The sequence below is a fragment of the Protopterus annectens genome, chromosome 6.part0 (assembly GCF_019279795.1).
Source record: "Protopterus annectens isolate FY-2018-M chromosome 6.part0, PAN1.0, whole genome shotgun sequence".
Taxonomy (NCBI): domain Eukaryota; kingdom Metazoa; phylum Chordata; order Ceratodontiformes; family Protopteridae; genus Protopterus; species Protopterus annectens.
The window spans coordinates 708,795,353-708,819,496 of NC_056737.1; the positions used below are offsets into that span (position 1 = coordinate 708,795,353).

A 24,144-nucleotide genomic window follows, 5' to 3' on the forward strand; every position below is an offset into this window, starting at 1 on the left:
CAGGGCACAATTGCGCAAAGAGGGACAGGTAGGTAGTAACCCTATTTGAAACACTTTGATTACCAGAGTTTTGTTTTATTCTTGTTGGCTGAGGATGTCCGACTGATCCTGAGCCCATTTTCACCACAGGTCCGGGAAAAAAGCTCCAAATACAGGACAGTTATAACTACAGACTCAATAGTTAAATGCATTAGTCTTTAAATCCAATGCAAGTCAATTGCATATGGAGACAGTGTAAGCGTGTAACCAGTTAGAAGATTTGAAAACGTCTTCCGATATTCCTCGAAATCATACATTTACACGGGGTTTTGCTAGCCAATTGGAATACACGTCTTATTACTGCCGGAAGTAGTAGTAGTCGTAGGCTTAAGGGGGTCGGGATGTGTTGTTCTGGAAAGTGAGTGTTATATTTTTGTGTTTACTGTTATTTAAACTGTCACTTACGTGTTATTGTTTCAAACCTGTTGGCTAAGGTTTTTGGAATTAAACATGATTAGTTCTTTACGTTCATTTTTTGGCGCTAAGCGTGTTTCTGTTAATTGCTTTAGTGACTATTTTTAGTTTAATAGTTTGAGAGCCATAGAGGAATGTTTTCTTTCATCATTAAAGTTTGATTAAAAAGGTTACATTATTTCTGGTAAATCAGTTTGTGTGGAAATGCAGTTTGTGTTTTTTGAGTTTAGCTTTTATATGTTTCTGTGACTTTTTTTTTCCACACTGCAACAAGAGTACAACCTTTTGCTTTGCAGCACGTGGCAGCCACAGTTTTCAGTTAAGGAAAAGTATACCTCGTGGGTCTGGTGAGAAAACTAAATACGACCTTTGTGCAGATTTTGCCGGGGCTTGATGACTGACTGTCGTTTACTTGCTAGCATTGATGACGTTTATGGTCAGTTTTTGTATGTTTTGCCGGCCATGTGCGAAAACCACATAAAGAAGTAAATTCCATATTCTCCTTTGTACTGTTCTTGGGATACTGGCCTTTGTATGTTTAAGCATTCCCAAACTATTTGTAATATTATTTTGTAGTGCCACTGCTACGGGAAATGTAATATGGGGGAGCAGGGAGGGGGCTGGCGTCTCCCGTCAGTTAGTAGTAGTAGTGTTTTTATTGGTATGATATTGACATCTCTGTCTTGGCCCTTTCATTGTACTTTTTTGGGAGGAGTGGAACATTTATTCTAATAGATTAGCAACTGCATGAAATATTATTTTTCTTGTGGACTGTTAGAAACAATGTAAACATTGTTCATGATCATGTCACTTTCACTCTGTTATTTTAATTAAGTCCCTTCTTCTATTTATAGGGGTGTGTTTATGTTGGTGAAGAGCATGGTATGGGCAGTCTTGCGCATAGTTTTCAGTGCTCATCATAGGGCTAGCCTTTCGGTTCAAGTTTCCCTGAATATAAAATAGTGGGAGGAGTGTAAAGGTGAGAGGGTTGTTTGGTTTAAACTAAACTGATCTATAAATAAACTTGACATTTGCAGGAAGTGTCTCAAGGTAGGTATCTGAGCAGTAAACCATGAGACTGGGAGTGTATACCTTTAGCGTTTTTATTTTATATGATGGGGGCATGGAATTTACGGTTTTGTATTGGAACATTACCCCACCAGATGCGCAGTAACAAGGACCCCCCCCCCAAAGCCCGCCCAGCACTTTGCTCATGATGTTTATTTTGAAAAGTGCTTTGAATAAACTCCTCAGAAAGATGAGTATGCTAAACGTTGTAATGATTTCAATACAAAGCCTTTTCTCCTTTATTTGCTGGTACCAGGATTTCCAATTTGCAGTGATCAAAAGCTTTGATAAATTACATCTTAGACTAAATAATTTGGCAAAACGTGTACTTAACAAATGCTGTAGCGATCCAAACATATTTACCTATTCAAACGAAGACAGAATATGCTGCATTTATACAAAAGTATTACACTATTATGCTGAGAATTGCAGTACTTTAAAAGAGAGTGGTGCAAACACATCCTATGCTGCACGTATAAAAACTATTACACAGAGTTAAAATTCCTTTTCTGCAAAGGTGCGGGTGGTGACCTTTCTGGGGTGTCTTTTTTTATTGCATTTATTGTATGTATTTATTGTTCCACTGCTTCAGAATATTGCTTGTTGCTTTATCTCCAGAAAAATGTTTAAATAAAGCTGGGGGGGGGGGTCCTCCTGCAAAAGCAATTACTGCACATTATACCAAAGAAAGGTGGGGGGACCACGGGTTATGGGTCCGGACTGCAAAACGGGAACTTGTGGGTACCGCATATATACTGCCCAGCTTCTTATCCTACAACACAGTGATGTGGTTAAGACTAAGTACAAAGTGATAAAGCAAGTCAAACACCCAGGACATGTAGTTTTGATTGTGCACTTACAAAAGTAGAAAATAAGGATAACTTTATTTAATCTCTGTTTTTACATATTGTATACTAAAAGCTGTGGTAACTATTTAAAGATAACCTAAGAAAAAGCATGAAGCCTGTGTTACAAATATTCACCGTGACACTGTATAATCTGCATGGCTTATCACTCAGTCCTGTCAAATCATGTAGGCCCTGCCCATTCCTGTGCAAAAATCTCTATGTTCTTTGAAATGTTCTAATACAAGGCCGAATTTACAGCAGTAGAGTTCTACAAAATGTGGAAGACTTTGAGCATGTGGAAGTGCTGGCTGTACAGGTTTAACCCCAGAATTCAGCTGTGTTTCACATTAGATGCCACTTCACAGCATCTTGGGTGGGAACTGCACTACAGAATTAAAATACTGAATATCTTTACTTCAAGAACCTTGTCTAAACAAAAGAGATGGAAGCTCAGCTTTATTCTTGTTTGCAACTAAAAAAGAATCTGAAATAGAATTCTGCTTTCTCCAAAGAAGAAGAAATATTTTTAATAGCCTTTCTTAACATGGACTTAAGATGGAGACTTACCCTAACTATCAGAGCTGAAGATCCCTTCAAAATTCATAACAGTTTAGCTTTAATAAAGTCTTTGTCTTGACACATCCACAGGTCCTGTGGAAGAATGCTTTGGTTGCAACAATGTATTCTGACAGCTGTGTTGGCTTAGAGGAATAAAGCCCTGGCAATGACCCAGGCAAGCTAAATTCACATAGCAGCTCAAGCACCTGCTAGAGCTGACGGGGAGAAGTAAATTAGTATTCTTCACTTGCCACTCTTTAGGTGGAGGTAATGTCTGGTATGGTTGGGGTGCACAGTCCAATGGGTAGTCGTCAGTGGAGCCATACACCGGAGTAATGACATGCCCTCATTGATACCTATTGTATGCCACAGTCTGGAGTATATTACTTTGCATGATTCTTGGGGTTGGAGCGAAGTACAGGAAGCTTGCCTTTCCCCCTAGTGGCTACTCAAGTAACAGTCTCTCTGTCGACTGTCACCCCCTAGTGAAAGGGGAATGAAATGGGCTGATCATCCAAAACTTATGGTTGCCAGGGAAAAAAAGTGAAAGAAAAAAAATGGAAATTCAACCTTTAGAGGTCATGACTTAAGTTTTGCTTAATGCAGAACCCTCACGTCTGGTGGAAAAAATGTATTTGAAAGGGCTATCGGATACTGCCTTTACCATCCCTTACATTTCAATGTCAGTAGGTTTACATCTCCTAAGTTGCCAGGCTGGAGCAAGTGGTTGTGTCTATTAAAACTCAGCTGAGGAAGACAGTGCCACCTTTGGTGGGTAATGGGATCATGTTAGGCTTCTTTTTGGCACCAAAAACAATCATGAGGGGGCAAGGCCTGTTCACAATGGTTCTGTGAACATCCTCCTGGCCATGGTTTAAAAATGGATGGTTTTACTTTCAGAGAACGCCTGAAGACAAGTTACTGTAGCAAAGCTCATTGCTTTGCCACAGTGATCTGCTGGAAATATTTGGTGACAAGAAGAATTAATTCAGTCTTAACTATTGCAAAGATTTTACCTCTAGTGCACTCCCTCTTAGAAATAGTTTAAATCTGTAATAAGTTTCACATTTTTTAGTGGGTATGGGAGTTGGACTGAACAGTAGTAGCATGCTCTGAAATATGCTTGTCCTCTAGGTGGATGAGGATGCAGTGGATCACATTTAAGCATTATATATAAAATGTTTTCAAAGCTAGTCCTTAACTGAGTTATGGATGATCGTGAAGAGTACTTGTGCTTCTGTCTGCAAAAGTACTCTTTCATTCATTTATTTGTTAATCATTTTGAGTAATCTGTTAAGCGACAAATTGAGGATAAATTTCATCATGTGGAAATGTTTCACTTGACTGTTGTTGAATTTATGATGTGAAGAAGCGCCTTATGGTGTGAAATTGCTTACCATTTACTTTTTGTCTCTCTTTTTTTTATATTAAAGTTTATATCTTACTCTAGCCATGTTGGTCGGTCTCTTTCCTTCTGTAGTTATTGAATTACATTATGTCCATTTTTTTCTGTTAATTTCCAAGACACCACCTGGACAGTCAGCATACCTTTAAGTCATGGTGGGCTAGAAGCTAAAACACATCAGTTTGATTTCTTGCATTTCCTTCTGTACTTTTTGGTAGGGTGCAGTACTTTTGTTATTTGCTGGAAATTGCTGCAGTGCTTTACTTTAGGCTTTTTTTTTTGCCTAATAATCCAGCTGGAGATTCAAATGTCTTTTGAGTTACCAGTGGTAAAAAAAGATGTATTGCTTTATATACATTAATGCTTCTGCTGTTGCTGATTTGCTAAAATGCATTGAGCTGTTGGTGGCATTTGGCTGAAGTGCATAAATAGACAGACTGTTGGTGTATATTAATTGTCGGAAGGCTTGTCACTGACTTTTATTGCTGCAGCAAGCTCAAAGACAGTATTGGTAATTTTCTTTCCACCAGCTGCTCCGTCAGGGTTCCTGTACCCTGCTATAGCCAGACAGCCAATCTTCCTTTGCTGGCAACTGCTACATTACATATGAGTATTCCTTCATTCCGTTTTCATGTGTGGATGGGCTTCTTTTGTTACTTATTGTAAGCAAGTTCCAGAAACAGCCTACAATGAGAGAAGAAGAGGAGCCCACCCTAGAAGAAGTAAGAACAGCACTAAGGAAGATGAAGTCTGGGAAAGCAGCAGGCTCGGATGACGTCATAGCTGATATGATAAAGATGCTGGGTGAGAAAGGGGAGAAATGGTTCCTGAGGGTACTAATTGCAGTGTGGAGAGAAAGGCGTATCCCAGATGACTGGAGAATAAGCATACTCATGCCAGTGTAAAAGAACAAAGGGGACATCCACAACTATGGTCAGTACAGAGTTATCAAACTCCTATCACATTACATGAACATTCTGGAGAGGGTGATTGATAAAAGCATATGCAGAGTAGTAGAATGGATGCAGAGTAGTAGAATGGATGTGCAGAGTAATAGAATGTTAGATGGGAGATGAGCAGTTTGGATTCAGGTCAGGATGCAGCACAACTGACCCAATGTTTGCATTGAGACAGATACTTGAAAAGAAGCTAGAGATGAGGAGAGTTCAACTAGGCATTCCTAGACTTGAAGAAAGCATATGACAAGGTCCCAAGAAAGCTGATCTGGGCAGTACTCCAGTGGTTTGAAGTCCCAGAAACATTGGTATTAGTGCAGGCTATGTACAAAGGTCCAATGACTCAAGTACAGACAGTGTTCGGCCTCACAAAGGGGTTCCTAGTGGGTGTGGATGTACATCAGGGTTCAGCTCTGAGCCCACTGCTGTTCATACTGGTGATGGACTGCATTAGCAAACAGGTTGGAGGGGACGGATCAGCAAAGCTGCTGTATGCAGACAATGTGGCAGTACAGGCGGACTCTGAGCTAGAACTTCAACAAAGGATAGGAGAATGGAATGCAAATCTGAAGGCACATGGGAAGAAACTAAGCACAGATAAGACAGTGGTAATGGCAGCAAATTGGGGAAATCAGAAGAAGCTGAGAATAGAGATAGAAGGGAAGATAATGGAACAGGTAAACAGCTTCAAGTATCTGGGAGGAGTAGTTGAGGAGAAGGGTAGTCTGAATGAAGAGGTCAAAGCTAGAATCAGAGGGGCTGCAGCCAACTGGCATATCCAGTGTAGTCTATGACAGAAGAATGCCAAAGAAGCTGAAAAGTAAGGTGTATAAGATAGTGGTGCGACCAGTACTACTATATGGTACAGAAACCTGGGCAGTAAAGGCAGAACAGTTGAAGAAGCTAGAGGTGATGGAGATGAAGTGCCTGAGAAAGGTGACAGGATGCACACTGTGGGACGGACAAAGAAATGAGGACATAAGAGCAGAAACCAAAGTACCTGCAGTTGCACAAAAGATCAAAGAGAACAGATCACTGTGGTTTGGGCACATGTGTAGGAAAAACAGAAGACAATCTGGTGAAGAAGATTTGGGACAGACAGGAAGAAGGTAAGAGGAAGTGAGGACGTCCAGCAAAGAGGTGGATGGATTGTGTGAAAGATCTGCGACGTCAGGCATGAGTGTTGAAGATGGCGGGAGTGTGGCAGTGAATCGAGAGAGTTGGCGACAGTTAACACAATAACCCAACCCCATGTAGAAAAATGGGGAAAGGGGGGGATGATGGTGATGTAAGCAAGTTGCATTGCATTACTGCAAGCATTGTTTCTATAGCCACTGCAGCCCAAAACACGGTGTGCTTTACAGATTCCATAAACAGAAATTTACGTCTCTCTGGATTTTTGCTCGTCTTTGGTTTGTTTTTGGGTGGAGGACTGCCTTTGTACCTGAATTAATGGGTTACTTTTGCCAGGTTTTCTTTCCACTAGCCAGTTAGAAAGGGTTCTTTTGAGGTACTTGTGAGAGAAGTGATGTGCATAAATTCAGACTCTTCCTGTGCAAAGCACTTTTATTGTAATGCTGCTTATTTTGGTCACGTTCAGGGTTTGATCTGTTTGCGCATTTGATTATTTACATCTTGAGGGTTGTTAGTATGGGTACTCTGTGCGGTAGCCCTTCAGCCCTCTGCACAGCACCTACTCCAGAAGATGGAGGATGGTAATGACACAAAAAGTAGGTTGCAATTGCATACATATCCAGAGTTATACAGGTTTGCTATTTCCTGAGGGTTGTGAGAGTTACCAGTACTTGCATAATACTAGCAATGCATTAGGGATCAAGGTCTCCATTGCAAGCTGTGTAATATAGTACATCTGGCACTGAAGCAAACATGGTAACACATATATGTTCTGTGTCTTATGAATGATTGATTTGTGCAGAAAAAACAAGATATTTTCTTTAATGGTGTGAGTGGACCATAGCAAGGCTTTTTCCAGTGTGTGGACAAAACAGAAGTATGGTAGTAAAAGAAATCCTCAAAAAAGAGGTGGAAAACATGCATATATCCTCGACTGTTTGCTCTTGCAGATGTGAATATTTGCATATTAATGCCGATTATGTTAAACATGGAGGTTTCAGTATTTGGGAGCAAGGTATCTCTGCCAACCAAGGTATCTCCTGCAAACTCACATGTATTTGGAATGTGAGATGCACTCCATGAGGTCTTGGTGAAAAGGTATGGAAATGTTGACATTTTCTCATGTTTGTTTTTAGTAATGCATCAATGAACTTGGCAGCAGTACTACGAGTGCAATTATGCACAGTGTGGTTGTGAAATTATGTCACAAGGAGATAATTATGTGCCCCCTCATGACTTCCTTATTTGTTCTCAAAGTTATGAATATTAGCAGTGTTTCCATATTAATGCTGATATTTTAAGAATGGTAGCTGCAGTAGTAGAGAACAAGGTGTCATCTGAAGGCCAGCATAATTTACTCCATTTGTTTAATGCAATGGTCGGTGAAAGACCTACATTTTGCAAGTTATGAGTGATGGTCTAGATTTGATTCTTTCCCATTTTCTATATTAATGCATTAATGGACATTGCTGAGTATGTGTGCATGTATGTGCCTACACAGTAGTATTAAACGTTTGACACATAAGGGAGGTGGATAACCTGCACACATCCTGAGCTACTTTGTTCATTCCCACAGTTATGAATGTTGGCAGTATTGTCTGTTTCATTGATATAGAATGATAAAACACCAACTAAAGTTCAGGTGACTCAAGTTTAATTAGAAGCTCTGCAGAAATTGGTGCAGGGGAAATGGGTGATGACAGTATGCTTTCCTGTATTCGGGAAGTTGGGTGAAAGTCTGTCACATATTAGGAGTAATGATTTATCTAGTAGAGATTGGACGAACTTACCAAAGTACCTTTCTTGACAAAGAAGGTGAGCTCTTTCTAAAGACTTATGCCATTTATGGAACTGATTCAGCAGGATTGACATACCGGCAATGAAAACAGGGAAGCTAGGGTTTAAATCAAATACTCCTGTCTACCACATGTAATTGCACCATTTCGAACATTAGACTTTCAGGCTTATGGGAACAACTGAGCCCGAGGATTATGACCCAAAAGGGAAACAGTGGGTCTGTGGGGCAATCCCAGTGGAGGTTTGATTGCTAAAGGTAGAGGAGGGCAAAACAAAATTTGGGAATATTAGCAGTATTTCCATGTTAATGCTAATTAAATCAGGGTGACATCAGAAAGTTTAATTACTGTGTGCACAGTGAAACAGTGAGCATGATGTGTACGATCTATAAGTTGCTGAATATGCCGTATTTGTTTTCATATTGCATTAATGGACTTGGCAACAGTACTATAAGTGTGCAGCTTTGCATGCTCAGGATGGTAATAAAAAAAGGTGCATGCACACTCCCAAGCTGTACAGTTTTGTTTTATCCACACAGATGAGAGTGTTAGCAATATCTCAAGAATAATCTCCACAGCATTGGGGGTCACGGTATCAGGTTCCTAACTAATGCATCAAGAGATGTTTGGTTTTATTTTATTTATATTTTTTTACTGGGGTAGTGCGCTGTTTTTAATATTGGCCAATTTTTGGCTCAGTCCAGGTAAAACACAAAACATTTCACAAAAAAGGTGCAGAAATGTAAGCAGTAGCATAGTTGTTCAGGCTAATTACATAGAAAAAAATGAGTATATATATTCTAGTGAACAAAAACAGTATATCAAGCAGAGTGTAATGTACAGTATATGCATTAGTTTCTAAAGTGGGCCAGTCTTCAGTGAATCTTGAGAAAGGAGAGAAGAGACTTGGAAAGGAGATAGGTGACATGTCCTGTGTTGAAACAGGAGCATTTGGCTTGGATGAAGTGCTTTTTGAATTGCATTCTGAATTTGCAATAAGTGTTGATTTCCTTAATGTCGATGGGGAGCTTGCCAAAGAGTAGGTGCCTAAGAGAAGAAAGCATGTAACTGCTCTGGAGTTTGGTTCTAGGGGTAATGGGAGTTGGTCTGGTTTGTGAGTAGTGTCTCAGGTTGTATGAGGACTTTTATTTTTTTTTGTAAAGTATAGCTGCAAGGGGAATAAATGTGTGGGTTGGAGTAGTATGTAGAGGTGAGATCCTAAAAGTTGATTAGATTTTTGTTTTATGGCTAGTCATTTGGCTTTCCTAGGGTGATAAAGTGATGCTGTTTGAGAAGTGAGGTTGTAATGGATCAGCAAATTCTGTTGGAGATTAGTCTGGAGTGGGACAGTGTTTGTCTTTGGAGGCAGTAGCAATAGTTGGGAGACCATATTCAAGTTGAGAATGGAGAACTCCTTTGTTCTGGCTGGTTGGGATGGAAAAGTGGAGATCTTTTTGGCCCAGAAGAGGAGGGAGTTAATTTTGTCTGTTATTTTGTGTATGCTAAACTGGAAATTTAGTGACTGATCAAGCCATAGTCTTAGGTATTTGAAAGTGGAAGTTGTCTGTGTGAAATATTTGTGTAGGTCAAAGGTAGTTATAGTTAGGTGCATGGTGACTTTTTCTGTGGAGTTCCAAAAAGCATAGTTTGTCTTGGTGGGGTTAAGTAGTTTGTGGTTTGAACCATTGGTGCAGCTCATGTAAGTCTGACTGGAGTTGGCATTGAATGTTGGTATGGGAGTGACCTGTTTGGTAAATGACCATGTCGTCAGGATAGAGGATAAGTGGGAGATGGGGAGGTCACAAGGGAGTTTGTTAATGAATATAGAGAAGAAGAGTGGGTCAAGAATGGATCCTTATGGTATACCTTAGGTGCAGATTTTGATTGGGAGAATCTTGTTTTAACTCTAAAGTGTCTGTCATTGGAGACTTTTTTTAAACAAGGATGCATTGTCTGGACTGATACCAATTTCTTTTGGCTTGTTTTGGAAAAGATAGTGGTCATTGAGGTCAAATGCCTTGGCCAGGACTATAAATAGGGCACATATAAGGAGGCCATTGCTAGAGTTTAGTAGGATATAGTTAGTTAGGGACCTAAGTGCTGTCATAGTACTTTGTCCAGGCCAGAATCCATGTTTGGAAGACAGCAGGTGGTACTGCTGGATATAGAGGGAGTGTTGTGTGTAAGCCAAAATGTTTGCCCAGAATTTGGAGGATGGGTATTGGACAGAAGTAAGAGGTATCTTTTGAATTGGTTTGATTTTTGAGGGGTTTTATTAGAGCAGTTTTTCGAATCTGTGGCATGATTTTTTTTGTGAGACATAGATTATATATGTGGGTGAGAAGAAGACATGGAAGCTCTCTGCGGTAATATATTAACCAGGGTTTTATGTTGTCAGATCCAGGATGGGTGCCTGTGGAAATATTGTGAAGTAGAAAATAGACTTCTTTGGAACATATGCCTTTGAAGAGGAGAATTAATGGATGTGGGTGGGCAATGCATGATCTGTGGGAGGTGTGGAATTTATTAATGGAAGACTGATACATTTTTTAAGGAAATCTTCTGCAAAGAGTTTTTTCTGTACCACATTGAATTGTATTTGTATATAGAGTAACATGAGGAGATTTTCTTCCTGTAAGTAGGATAGCCTCTTTCCAGATGGTGGACAGATAGCTTGGTACACTACACTGTGTGCCTATGGCAATGTTATTTTGTGAATTTTGTACTTAAAATCGCTTCTGAGCGTTATACTCCTCGCATGGTTCTGACAAACAGCTGCGAGGCTAACAATCAGATTTAACGTGTTGTTGATGTACTGATAGCGTTTCGGCTTATTATGTGTTGGTGCTTTTTTGTTAGCAATTTCAACTAGAGGTCTGTTTACTGCCGTGTGTTGGTGCTTTTGTTCAAAAATCAACTAGAGGTCTGCTTACTGCCTTCCTTAGTCCTAACTACTATTGCTACATGTCTAGCAGTTAAGGTCTGCATGTGCTGCTGTCGCACTACAAGTGACTTTATTACCTAACTGTTTAGCGACTGGGTCAATCGCTAGTTGCTCAATATTATATTGTGTTTGCTTTCTGCCTTGCATTGTTCTATTTATTATTGCTAAGTGTAAAACTGTTATGGTCCACACGTGTGCTGACGCACTTCTAGCGTCTTTTTTTCAAACTGTATAGTGGCTAGGACCGACGTATTTGTGCACACTATACTGTTGTAGAGCGAGAATCTGGCTTATAACTTGGGGCATCCTGCATATGTTGCATTAGCGAACTGGATGATAGTGTTTAAGAATCAAACAGAATGTATGCACGCTAACCTATATGTTAAGAATCAAACAGAATGTATGCACGCTAACCTATATGTTACAGTCCATGACACACATTTGTACCTCAAACTGTTTTTATTTACTTTTGTCCAGACTGTGTTTCCTAAGCTTAATCCCACCACCTCACTGTATTAATTTGTGTTTCCTAACTAACTAACCAGCCTAGTTATTCTAACTTCCTTCTCTTCTTCCATTACATTCACAGGTTGTCCCTCGCCCTAACCATTCGCGGCCTCCCAAGACCCAATCCGCTCACCTCAGCGAACACCCGGACCTGCATAAGGACTACAATAGACAGCCAGCCCAACCAATTCTTTGCTACTGGGTAAAAAAATTGTGCATTCTTCTTTGCTAAACAGTTATCAGTTTAGTGCTAGTCCTCGGTACCTGGCAGTGCCGATAAAATATAATTATTGCCCTAGCTACAAATACCTGAGGTCTGCTTCTTGGCTGCATAGCCACAAACTGTTGATTAAGTCACAAACTGCTGCCTAAGTTACTCCTGGCGGTGGATGCCCCGCTCCGCTTCGCTCGGGCTCCGCTCCCTTCCCTGCCCCCATATCTCACCCGCCCCCACTATCCCTACATTTATAGGTATAGCCAGACCCTCCCACATTTTCCCTAGCAAATCCAAACCTCCCGTGACTCACCCTATTACTCCTCCCACCACAAGGCCCACCCACCTTAACAAATCTAACACCAAACCTCCTCCCCTTCCTATATCTTCTCCCTATCCTCATCATGGCCAAATTCATCCATTTCATCACCCCTCTCACTACAATACTACTTATCACCATCTACTCCTTAACTAAGTATGAAAATCAATCCTTGGCAGGAATCCCCTTCCACAATGGCCTCACTAACTCCCAATCCTATCACTATGTAATTCCTATTGTACCTCCACTCTACCAAGGCAAAACATTAGTCATCAAAAGAGTCCATCTCACACTCCACCACCCCAAAACACCAACCAACAAAACCAACCTCAAATTAATATCTAAACTTCAAAGATTTTTAGTTTACCTGAAAACTACTATAATCATCTATGGTGACGTCCATCCGAACCCAGGCCCCCCTACAGTGCCAAACTCTAACCCCTCTAACTTAACTCGTAAATCTACCGACTCCCTTCTAATACTACATCTTAACCTTAGAAGCATTAATAACAAAATTCACACCCTACATGCAATGATAGCTACTCACTCCCCTGACATTATGTGTCTAACTGAAACCTGGCTAAAACCCTCCACTAAAGATCAAGAGATCCTTCCACCCGGATATAATATCTTCAGGGCTGATCGTGTAAAGAAAAAAGGGGGAGGAATAGCTGTCATGTTTAAAAATACCCTAAATATCCATAGGAATCCAGTACAACCACCTACAATCTCTAACTTAGAACTAATTGCCCTAAAAATCTGCCTTAACACTCAAAAATGCCTCAACCTCATAGTTACCTATATCCCACCTGGGAAGAACACAGAAAATTTAGAGCAAACCTTGTGCTGGTTAACCACCAACTACCCACAAGAAACCATAGTACTTGGGGACGTTAATATTGACTGGTCTCTCTGCTCCACCCACACAACCCCACAACCCATTAACTTATATGGATTTTCCCAACATATTCTATCCCCTACCAGATTAGGTAATTCTCTCCAAAAAGAAAGTACCATTGACTGGATCCTTACCAATAGAGATTCAAGCCACTATACTACAGGCACCCTTCCCAATGACCTCAGTGACCACCTTATAACTTATATTATTAAACACAAATGCCCTACTTCCAACCCCCCGGTATATAAACTAATTAGAAACAAAAAGAAATTTATCCCACAACAATTTCTTGCTGAACTAAAATGTTGTAACTGGACCTTATTAAGAACTCTACCCCTCCAGGAGAGTGTGACCTACTTCAACAACACATTCCTTAAGATACTTGACTCCCATGCCCCACATAGAGAAATTAGACCTAAAAGTCGTATAGCTCCCTGGCTTACTAAAGAAACAAAAACTAAAATTAAACTCCGTGACCAAGCCTGGGACAAATGGAGAGCAACAAAAACCCCCCCAAGATAGAACTAAGTTTCAACATCTAAGAAATACTACTAAAACAGCCGTTACCCTAGACAAAAAGCAATACTTCTGCCACCTCCAGCAGAAACACCAGAACAACCCAAAGAAATTTTGGGCATGTTTTAACAACCTCCAGCACCCAGGTGAAACTACTACCCCAACCCCTGAGAAACTCATTGAGAAAGGACAGGAAGAAATTTTGGGCATGTTTTAACAACCTCCAGCACCCAGGTAAAACTACTACCCCAACCCCTGAGAAACTCATTGAGAAAGGACAGGAAGAAATAGCCAATGCCTTTAACTCTTTCTTCACCGAGACTATCCAAACCCTCGCCAGTCAACTAACCACCTCACCCCCACCTGCTACACAACCCCTTGTTGAGACCCCTACCCCCTTCACTTTTAAGCCGGTCTCCACATCATACATAAGTACTCTCTTAAAAAAGCTAAAACCAACCACCCTAGCAGCTGATCACCTCCCAGCAGAATACTTACAAATTGCATCTGATGTTATTGCATACCCTATATCCATCCTTATCAATAGAACCATTACTGAAGCTAATATCCCCACTATTTGGAAGATTTCCTACATCATCCCGCTTCACAAAGGAGGCACCTCCACGGAAATATCAAACTATAGACCAATAGCGATACTGTCCCCTTTAGCGAAAATTATGGAAAGATGCATCCACAAACAACTTCTTCACTACCTAACTTGCAATCATCTACTATCAAACACCCAGCACGGCTTCCGCCCCCACCATAGTACAACCACTGCCCTCCTTTCCTTTGTCGACTCCATTAATAAAAATCGCAATAGCAAACTTATATCCTCCGCCCTCTTTCTTGACCTGTCAAAAGCTTTCGATATGGTCAATCACCAGCTCCTTCTGTCCACCCTTGAAACCCTACATCTGGACACCCCATCACTAACCTGGTTCAAAGCTTACCTAACTGGTAGGCAACAGGCTGTCCTGTGGCAAAATAGACTATCAGGCCTGTTTCCTAATACCATTGGTGTCCCTCAGGGCTCAATATTGGGACCACTTCTATTTTCCATCTTCATTAACGACCTCCACTCAGTTATCCCTCAATCCACCTGCATCCAATACGCCGATGACTCCACCTTAATCTGCTCAGATCTCTCCCTCCTCAACCTCCACTCAACTCTGTTTTTCTCTAGTAGAAAAGTGGTTCACCGACCTCAAACTCCTACTCAACCCAACCAAAACCAAATTACTACTATTTTTCCCCAACGTCTTCTCTACCCCAGGAAAAGAACTCCCAAATACTGATAATACTACCTTCCATGTTAAATCTAATAACGGGACTATCATAACCCCTCTCACCAGTACCAAATTACTAGGAGTAACTATTGATTATAAGCTCAAATTTGACATCCACATTACTCAAACCGTAAAATCTGTGAACAAAAAACTAGGATCCATGTATAGAATAAAAAACTTTCTAACTCCTACTGCCAAACTAACCATTGCCCGCACGCACCTCCTCTCTACCCTCCTCTATGCCTCCCCAGTCCTTTCTTTCCTCAATAAGCGTGAACTAAACATGCTCTCACTGGCCTATAACCACATTGCTAGATTCATAACAGGTTCTCCATATCGCACCCATCACTGTCATAACCTGAGGCAACTCGGCTGGTTGGAACTGCCAAACCTTCTCAAAGTCAACCAACTCAATGAAGCATGTAAAATAATTATTCAACCAGATAGAACCCCATCTCTGTCTAGCATATTGATCCCATACACTAACCTAAACAGTCTCAGATCATCTAACAGCACCCAGATCCGAACCATTAAAGCAAATAATTCTGGAGGTGATGCCCTCTTTGCCAACTCCATTGGCAAACCATGGAACTCCCTCCCAAACAACCTTAGAAATACTACCTCTCATAACCAGTTCAAAATCAACCTGAAAGATTATCTCAAGACACAATGGCTATGCCCATGTCCTGAACCTGACTAAACTAACACATCTAACTTTCTTATCAAATCTATCCAGACCACTATCCCCTTCTTTCTTTCTCCAAACTACTGATCTTGAAATCCTCTTTACCCAAATTATTAGCAGGTGACTCTTGAATTCGTATATATACTATTAGTATTTAACATATCTCTGCTATGTATACCAACCGATCTATCTTTGTCCCATAATTCTATGATATAAAATCGTACTTTTATACTAATCTTGTAAATGTAACACGTCAACTTGATTATACTTGATTATACTTGTATTTTTTATAACCTGTATTTTTTATAACTTGTTTTTTCAACTTGTGATTTACCATGTATGTTGGAGCTTTTCTCCTCGGGCCTCTACTGAAAAAGGATATGTATCCAGCTAGACTAGCCCGGTTAACAAATATAAAATAAAAATAAATAAATAAATAAAAAGTGTTTGGGGGAATGTTAAAAGGGTAATTTTGTTTTTAGATTTTATGCCTTCAGACAGACTTCTTGGCTAGGTTACGCAAGATTATAAGGAGGTGCATTTGTCAGTTGTGGGGGGTTCATTTTTGCCATGCTTCATCCCTTAGAGTTAAAGATGTTTGAGCTCAGTGGATATCCATTTTAGGGTGGGCTTATAAAGCCTGTGGATAAGTGGGCAGAATTTGTGTTGCAGTTGGAGTAGAAAGTTGGTTAGGCTTACTGCTGCTGTGTTAGGATCATGTAAGGAGTGTACATGGTTCTAAATGTGGGCTTTTCAGAAAGGTTCTAAGTTTGAGTTTTTCTATATTTGCCCTCCTTTGGTTTCTGAAGACTTTTTAATATTGGTGGTTATTGGTGGTTTTATAGGATGGTGGACAAATGTGATATTTGTTCCAGCAGTTATAAATATTAGTATTTACTTTGTATCCGCATTAATGTCATCAAATGTAAGTGGGCTGCTTGTGCACAAATGATACCATCTGCCAGACAACATTCAGACAAGTTTGGCTTACAGTATGCACGGTTATACCCTTGAGTACTGTTGTGTGTTTGTATATACAATAGCTATAAAAAGTTTACACACCCCTGTTAAAATGCCAGGATTTTGTGATAAGAAATGAGACCACACTACATCATTTCAAAACTTTTCCCACCTTTAATGTGACCCATAACCTGTACAATTCAATTGAAAAACATGCAAATCTGTTCGGGGAAAAATATAAAAAAAGTTCAATAAGCTGGTAGCATAAGTGTGCACACCCTTAAACTAATACTTTGTTCAAGCACCTTTTGATGTAATTACAGTATTTAGCCTTCTTGGGTAGGAGTCTATCAGCATGGCACATCTTGACTTGGCAATATTTGCCCACTCTTCCTTGCAGAAGCACTCCAAATCTATCATATTGCAAGGGCATCTCTTGTGCACAGTCCTCATAGGTCAGCTGACAGATTTTCTATTGGATTTAGGACTGGGCTCTGACTGGGTCATTCCAAAACATTAATTTTCCTTTGGTGAAGCCATTCTTTTGTTGATTTGGATATATGATTGGGGTTGTTGTGTTGAAAGGTGAAATTCCTCTTCATCTTCAGCTTTCTAGCAGATGCCTGATGGTTTTAGGCCGAAAGTGACTGGTGTTGGGAACTATTCATAAATCCCTCTACCTTGACTAAAGTCCCAGTTCCAGCTGAGGAAGCAACCCTAAGCATGATACTGTCACCACCATGCTTCACATCACCAAAAGAACACAATATCCCTATTGTTTTGCGCCAAACATACCTTTGGAATTGTAGCCAAAATGTTCAACCTTGGTCTCATCAGACCATAACACATTTTTCCACGTGCTTTTGGGAGACTTGTATTGTTTTTCACATTTTAGCTGGCCCTGGATGTTTTTCTGTGTAAGAAAAGGCTTCCATCTTTCAACCTTACCCCATAGCCTAAGCATATGGAGAATATGGGAGATTGTTGTTACATGTAGTACACAACCAGTGCTTTCCAGAAAGTCCTGCAGCTCCTTCAGTGTTGCTGTAGGTCTCATGGCAGCCTCCCTGACCAGTTTTCATCTTGTCTTTTCATCAATTTTGGAAGGATGGCCAGTTCTTTGCAACGTCACTGTTGTCCCATATTTTCTCTACTTTTCGATGACTGTCTTCACTGTGTTCTATGGTATGTCCAGTGCAGTGAAATTTTTTATACCCTTCTCCTGACTGATACCTTTCAACAATGAGATCCCTTTGATGCTTTTGTAAACTCTCTGTGAACCATGGCTTTTGGTGTAGTAGGCAACTGAGTAAATGTCAGGAATATCTTACTAGGACAGCTGAACTTTATTTAGAGTTAATCAGAGTCTCTTTAATTGATGGCAGGTGTGTACCCAAGACTGAATGCTGTAATTAAATCAAAAGGTGCTTCAACAAAGTATTAGTTCAGGGGTGTGCACACTTATGCAACCAGCTTATTGTGAGTTTTTTATATTTTTCCCCTTAACAGATTTGTTTGTTTTTCAATTGAATTGTACAGGTTATAGGTCACATTAAAGGTAGGAGAAGTTTTGAAATGATTTAATGTGGTCTAGTTTTTTATATTACAAAAACCTGGCATTTTAACAGGGCTGTGTAAACTTTTTATATCCACTGTACATGTCCACATATAGAGAAAGAAAGAATGTGTCTGTGCACATATATGGATGAATAAGACTTTGTCTACATATACATAACATATATAGGTTGTGTGTGTGTCCATATATAATTATATAGATATGTACACTATTTGTGTGTGCGTGTATGTATGTATGTATGTATGTATATATATATATATATATATATATATATATATATATATATATATATAAAATATAGCAAATTCTTCGTTAACCGGACACTCAAGCAACCAGCAAAAAACATATTGAAGAAATACAGTAAAATTTTCATGTGTTGCGCTGTTTTTCCCGTGCAGAAACATACCTTACATTTTTAGAGTTTTAGAATTTTAAAAACTAAGATGGGAATAAATTCCCACTCCCCCCAACCTGAGAACAACTCAAACAAACCAAATAGTTTAGGGTACAGAATTAGTCAGGCCTTTTTTAATAGTAATTCTCATGTAACCAGGATCTACAGTTATCTGGCATCTACCAATCCCCACTGGTGCTGGTTAACTGAGTTTACTGTATGTATATTTAGAATTTATTTGTGTATGTGTGTGCATAAATATGTTTAAGCAGAACATGGGAATTTTTCTGCAGCTAGCATGCTGTATATAATCCAGGGTCACCTAGTGCAGCTTTGAAATTGTAACCACTTGTATCAAATAATTTCTCACAAACTCTAAAACAAAATTGCTATTTACTCATTTTGTTAAAATTTGTCATTCTGTGATTTACGAACATATTGAGCTATACCTTCTAAATGTGATTTCTACAAAGATCTCTCAGCATACAGTAGACCTATTGCTGGGGACTCGGAAACAACCCCACCTATGGCAGTAAGAGCTCTGGCAAGAAGGAAGAAGGGACTATTTTACCTATACCCTAAGTAACCCCCCCCCCAACTGAAACAACCCAGACACACACCTGAGACCACTCATCCTTGTGCATACGCTCACACATGCTGGCACACATGCACACTCCCCACCACAGCTACCTGTTTGCTAAATTCCCTGGCACTTAACTTGCAACATGATCTTACCAACTGGAAGGCAGTGGGTGAAAGCAAGCTTTTGGCTGTGTTCATTAACATGGCCAGTCAAGGGAGCTTGTACAACCAGGCAATTCTCTGCTACTGTACTGCATAAATGTCTCACTGTGGGCATTTCCAGAGTGGAGAACCCATGGCTAATTAGTATAGGCTGCTCAAGGAATGTCCCTTTAGCATTTCTAGTAGGCCACAGAGACCGCCCCCTTCAGTGCTACTCCACTTTGTGGTATAGCACTGTAATAGGGCTGTCTCTGAATTGGAAATCAGGCTTACACCTCACTATAACCTTTATGAATTTGGCCCTGTTGTCATCAACACCTTCAGTAAACCACAGCCTTAAGTGCTGCTTGTGGATTAGAGGGTTTAAGAAGGATTTCTTAAAAAAAAAAAATCTCTTTATGGAAATGTATAAATAGTTTTTCTTTGTATTGATACCTCTAATTTAGATATCTTTCTTACAAAAGTCGCAGCTGTTGGAAAAATTGTGTCTCCTTGGAGGGTAGTTTCCAATGTACAAAAGCTGAAGACTCAAAAGTAGAACAAAGTATTAATTAGGTATGCATAAAAATATTACTTTGCCCCGTAGCACCCATGTCTTCCTCATAGCCCTGCTTCTTCTTCAATCAAAATGGTATCCTGGTTCACAAAGCTGACATCCAGCTCTCATGTCTTCCTGCCTGGAAGTTAAGACGTGATTACAGATAAGGTATTTCCACCTCCCACTTGATGATGTGGGATGCTATATTAGAGAAGTAGATCTTGGTCATCTGAGGGCCAGGGGGATGACTTTCCATGTTCAGCATGATAAGGGGTTAACTTCAGTATTCATTCTTGTAATACTCGGTGATGGGGAACAGGAGGAGTGAGTTGTCCAGTCTTATACATGCTGATATATTGATACAAAGGTCTGAGAACTGATACCTGTAATTTGTTGGGGTAGCTGTTGTTCTCACCATTAACTGACATAAAAGTTGCTAAGTAGCAAAATCGGCCAAAAGGAAGCCCTTTTTTCCTAAATGCATTTTGTATGGGGTGTGACATTTGCATCTTTTGTCTGGGTCAAATGACTCTTCATCCATGACCTAAGTCTTAGAAGAAACAATTTAAGCAAGTTGCAAAGCATAGTCCCCATAAATATATGCAAAACATGCATGCTCACTATCTGAGGTTTACCATTTGGTAAAATAAATATATGAAGGGTGTGACGCCCGTGCCCTGGCCCAGCAATCAAGGATCCTCCAGTCCTCACCACTGTCACCAGAGAGGGCGTCTCTTTTATATGAGGAAAGGATAACAAGATAAATACACACAGTAAAGTGCAATTTCCCTTAAGAGCATACAGAGATCAGTTAGTCCAGGGCTGATCGCTCCCTTGCTCTCCAGGTCCCCAATAAGACTCCCCACTGGCACAGCTATAGAGTCTAGATCTCAGCCAGCTGGGCAAGCTAAAATCTCCAGCACCTTCTCTGTCCAACCAGTGCTTCATGTCCCTGCCCAAGTAACTGACACACACACACTTTGAGATAAGAGTTTATACAACCACACAGACACTTCTGGGGAAGGCTGGCACAGGTTCTCCAGCTGTGCCCCATTTTCCCAGACTATACGGTAGTACCCTGCCACCACCCAGATAATATTTATCAGCTACTCAAAGGCCCTTAAAAGGATGCTGTGCAATATTATTATCCAATTGGTAGTAGAACTAAACAGTTCAGGCTTATTAGAGTGACTTGGTACAGGATCCTTATATACATGCAATGTACTCCTAGAGCTTAAATTATCTCAACGCAAAACCACCACAGTTAAAAGGTTTTAAAATATTTAATAATAATAAATTAAAATCACAAGACAATACTTTCTACTGCACAGTGCTAGTCAAGAATTCAGAGATCACACAGAAATACTAATTCAGTAGTACAGTTCTGACATCACAGAAAAAACCTTAGTCTAATCTTTCTAGTTCCTAGCTATTTCTAAAAGAAAACACAAGTGTAAGATAACTTGCATATGAACAGGTCATATTTTGTGAGTTGGATGGTCAAGACAAAAATGATTAATGCCTTCTGATTCTCTCTGTTTAAATTGAAATTGCAGTTCTGATAAACATTACATCATTCTTCACCCTTCCTGGGGTTCTCGGGCCAACAGAAACTGCATCTACATTCTTTTACACCTGGGCAGACATCAGAGCAATAAAAATATGTTTGCATGTTTAAATCTAGCAATTTAACTCTTGGTTAAAATGATAGAAAGAATGTGCTAGCCCATACGGAATGACTCCGAATCTTGAGGACAGACATGAAGTAATTTTAACTTCAAAGGACAGACATGAAATGCTCGTCTTGGCTTTCTTTACAGCAGAGGGCAATGTTGTTAAATTTTTTGAAGTTCAACATTTCACATCATATTTTTTTCATTTAAGAAAACGAGCTTGTATTTCAACATTTATATTTATAAATGACATAATTATGTATAAAACTCTATCTGGCTAGGTTGGCAGACTTCACAAAGGGTGTGAAAAACACCTTTTAGTATGTTCTGTAGGTATTTTAACTGAATTTTTTTGATTATACAGACAGAAGAAAAATAATGTCTAAATATTTACTGTGACAAGATTTTGCAGCCTACAATAACTATAAATCTAAACTAGGAGAAAAGGAAATATTTCAAACAAAACAAAACTATATACAATACTCAGCAAAGGATTTTTTTCCCCAATTGTAACCCCTAGTCTCTAATAGTAAAGATTCAGCATTTCATAGTAAATATCTGTTGTAGGCCCTTGATTGTACCTAAGCTGTCAAAGAGCATTCTCGTGAGATTCATTTGTTGCCCACCATCTTTAAAATAAACAACAAAACCCATGTGCTTTTTTTTTTTATATGTTGGTCGATTAAATTCTGGCCATAGTCTTAACTTTTCCTTCCTTTTCATTGCTAAAACCTAATACACCTTTTAAGATCCTAGCTCTCTGATGATTTGCCACTGGCATTATATCAAAAATCCAAAACTTCCAATCTTGAGTTCCATAAGTACCATTCATCCAGCTGCTCTATTCCCACACGTCCTGTACTATTGGGCAGTCTAAAAACATATGCATATTGTCTGCTTCATATTTGCTCATACTGCTAACATTGATTTAGTCCATACTGAATTGTATTACTGGTGTACTGTACCACCAGTATACTAACCTCACTTACTGATCCCAATATAGCATACCATAATGACTGCCAGTCTTTAGTGGGTAAGTATATCCCTTGTGTTTTCCATCTGTGCTGCATCAAATGTTTTTATTGGTTTTGCTTTGGTTCTCCACATATCCCTGCATATGAGCCCTGCTCCTCCTTTCTTACGATTATTCCATTTTTGCCCTGAACAAGTTTTTGTCCTTTCTTTTGCTAGGTAAATATTCTTATACCACATTTGCCAAATTTGGATATATGTAAACCAATCCTGCTTTCTAATCTGAAATTCCTCACAGACATATTGGAAGGCAGCACCAAAGATATTTGAAGAGAAATGCAAGCAAAGGTATCCAGAAATGGAAAATTTCACAATAAAAAATAATATCACAAAGAGGGAATGTAGAAAAGACAATTAGTAAAGTAGAAGTTAAAAAAGAGAAGTTGAAGTTATGGAGAGCCTGCAAAGTGAAGGATTTGATGTAGAACATCTAACACGGGTTACATCACAGCATGATGGAGTGAGTCCCCAAAGTAAGTAGAAGCAGGAAGATCAGGAGACATCTGAAGAAGAAATAGGACATGAGAAAGAAAAAGAGATTTAATATGGTGTAATATTTATGTAAAGGAGAAAACAAAACTAACCAGTACAGAAAGAGCAGCACCAAAGATATTTGAAGAAAAATACAGGCAAAGGAATCTAGACATGGAGGTTGGCCTAATGGTTAAGGTGTTTGCCTTACAAACACAAGGTGCAGGGTTTGAGTCTCACAAGGGATAATCGGCTAGGCTTAAAATGGCTCGCAGGGGCAGTTAGCTTAGTACTTATCTATGAACCTATTTACAGTACAAAAAATAAGGAGACAAAGAGGAAAAGGAGATTAGTAATGGAAAATTTAAAGAAATAGAAATTTGAGGTTATGGAGTACCTGCAAAGAAAAAGATTCAGTGTAAAACTTCAGAGAGCACCACAACATGATGGAGCAATGGATATCCAATGTAAGGGTAAACCAGTGGAACAGGAAGTAATTGGTCAGGTGCCATATGAAGATATTTTGGAGCCTTCCACAGGAAAAAAATATATAAATGTTCACTTGAAGCTAGACAGCAAGGGATGGAACAGGAAACTGTGGACACTCTGATGTAGTCAATGTTGAGGAGTGTTAGGCCAGTAAGTTCCCATATGGCAGGGCAATGGATGGCACAGGGTGAAATTGAAGAGAATGTGCCACAGGAAGATGCTATAGAATTTTCTATAGAATGCCCGCAGGAAATTGAAAACATGGGATGTGCCCTCAGTTTAGAAGAAAATGAGCTAAGAGAAGAGTTGCTTGATTTAATAGACCTAGATTTATTAAGCTCAATTAAAGAAATAGTTTGCAGAAGGTCAATAAAACCCAAAAAGTCAGAAGTCTGTTAAAAAAATGAACACAGTCCTATACAGATCCATGCGATATAACAGAAGTAAACCGGATATGTTACTGTGCAGCTAAATTAATAATTGGTAAAGTTCTACACAAGAACACAGAGTATTGAGGGAAAGAGGGGGAGAAATTAAATACCATCATGGAAGTATTGAATAGAGAACTATAAAGCAGTTAAGACAAGAAGTGTCACCGTTAGAAGACTATAGAAGAGGATCAACACAAATACTAAGAAAGATGTGAGGGAAAGAGAGGGAGAAATTAAATACCATCA

General features: G+C 39.6%; 1 protein-coding gene across 1 annotated transcript in view; it reads left to right on the top strand.

The window, feature by feature from the left end:
- Positions 1 to 359: 359 nt before the first annotated feature.
- The window catches only part of WDR89 (WD repeat domain 89), an 82,415-nt gene continuing 58,630 nt past the window's right edge, over positions 360 to 24,144 (top strand). Inside the window, exon 1 of the mRNA XM_044074393.1 lies at positions 360 to 397. The gene's annotated coding sequence lies outside the window, so the exon portion shown is untranslated. The remainder of the gene's footprint in view (positions 398 to 24,144) is intronic.